Here is a 2,340-nt window from a genome sequence, read left to right on the forward strand (position 1 = left end):
GAAAGAAAGAAATTAAATCTGCACTCCATACCTATGTAAAAAGAGGTTGCATTAAAACTATGTGTGCAATGGAACTCTGGTATTTCCTAACCAAGGAGTGCTCAGTGTTAGGGTCTGAAGTTCCCTTGAACAGCTCCCCCTGTCAGAAATGGTACATCATGGCCCAGAAAAAGTATCAAAGTGGAGGAGATCACTGGGTTTTCAAGTAAAGACACAACTAGTTTTGGGTGGGATTCAGCCTGGGATTGAGGTTTTAAATTTGATGTCTGACCATAGGGCACACTCCTAAGCCAAGTTCATCTTCCACAGTCCTCCATGAAGATCTGGGCCATGCAGTCAGTGCAGCAGGAGCACTTCAGCTCACCCAACAGCAGACACTTCTGTTCTCCTGAGGAGCCCTGAGGCTGCATGGCCACTCAGAGCAGATCTTCATCGATTTCAACAATGCAGGCACCTAGAGAAGCCTAGAAAACTCTTAAGATAAAATCAAATGTCCATGGCTAAATGCACAGCCAACACTGAACTGAGACTATGTTTCTTTTCTTTTTCTTGCTGCACCTTTTTTTCTCAGACTGCAAACTTCACAGTAGTTAGTCTGAGCCATTGAAGAACACTGCATGCAAGGACTCATGCTGGCCAGATTATTTGGGCCCTACCACAACATAAATATTGAATAATATTAGCTGCAACACCACCATCACTTTCATTTTCCCTTTAGATATTCCCTTTAGATAGGATTTGTTTGCAGCTCTTCAGCCATCATTTCAGATGCTGTAGATAGCCTGTCTGGCCTCCAGCTGCTGCTCCTGGTCTCACCTGCATCCTGCCAGCCTTCTCTACACAGATGCCTCAGGTCACCCAGGACATACTGGGCACCCACCTTGTGCCCTTGAGCCCATCTCACAACAGACATCAGCATGAGGGAAAAGCTGGCTGAGATCTCTGATCAGCTGCTGTGAACAATTTAACTGGAAAATGAGCAATATTAGAAGGTTTTGGGGTTGAATGGACCTTTACAGGTCATCTAGTCGAATCCCACTTCATTGAGTAGGGACGTTGCCATGCAGGATCTGGCCAATAGATAAATGGCTTTTCAGGGAACTTATCTGTGCAGTTTCCCGAGGGTTGCTGTCCTGGGGCACTCTTGGACCATATGCCTGCCTCCATCTCCTCACGCAGAGAACACAGGCACCCACCCTCACCTTTTTGGCAGCACTCTCAAGTAAGGATTGGGTTTACCACCAGTTACTATAATAGACCAAATTCCCACTGATAAAGCTGCAGTAAGCAGCTGAGTGTGCCCATATGGCCCAGAACTACTGTGTAGCATCCAGAATATTTCTCACATGCCCCAATCTAAAGTTTTTGCGAGTAGAGAATAAACAGAGTTTGTGAGTATTTTGCCAAGACAGAAGTTCACTGGAACAGAGAGACACCTGAACTTGATAGGACTCTGCTTTGGCAGCCAGCTCTTCCAGGCTTACAATACTTAATGTTTCAATAGGTGCATGTTTCTGACCTCCGTGTTTATTAAGCACATTGAAATTTCTAGCCTTCATGAAGAGAAAAAGTCTATGAACAACCTCACCAACCATAAAAGTTCAAGGCAGTGAAAGGAGCTAAAAATCTACTAGAATGGTACTACAGGCTTGGGCTTGACTTGTCTTTGGTTTTTTGGAGGGAGTTGTGTTATTTTTGGTAGGTTGGATTGGGTGTTTTGGGATTTTTTTTTTTTTTGGTTTTTTAATGCAACACTGACACCATCACTGAGGAAGCTGGACCTGATGTCAGGCCTCTGTGAAGTTTGAAAGACTTGTGTATAGTTTTGCACCTTTATTGTCTGCCTGCTGTTGCCCTGTATTTGTTCCAGCCAGGTCACATCTCCTGCCACACAGCCCCTCTGCTGCATTTGGGGCAACACACTAAGCCTGGCTAAGGACTTGCATTTGCTGAAAATTTTCAAAGATATAGTGAAACTAGCTACCACAGTGCTCTGAGCAAAGACCTTAAAGCTTCTGCACTCCTGACAGAGTTGTCTTCTCAGGATTGCTTATTTTCACACTGGTAGCAGTAGCCATAAAAACTGAGTGAGGAGAGCAGGGACCCCCTCCTTACACCCAAGTTTATGTCAGTCCTTCCTCTTGTGCTACACCCTGAAATCCTTCCTGAGTGTCAAGGATCAGTAACAGAATGACTCCATTCAAACAATGCTGGTGGCTCAAGTATTTGCGTGGGGAGATGAGGGCTTAACTGACTGGTCATTAAAGTTTCATGCAATCCCTACTCTCAAGAGAGCAACTCTCAGCTGTTCACAGCTCCACAGAAAGCACAGACACAGAA

The sequence above is a fragment of the Anomalospiza imberbis genome, chromosome 3 (genome assembly GCF_031753505.1).
Source record: "Anomalospiza imberbis isolate Cuckoo-Finch-1a 21T00152 chromosome 3, ASM3175350v1, whole genome shotgun sequence".
Classification (NCBI taxonomy): Eukaryota; Metazoa; Chordata; class Aves; order Passeriformes; family Viduidae; genus Anomalospiza; species Anomalospiza imberbis.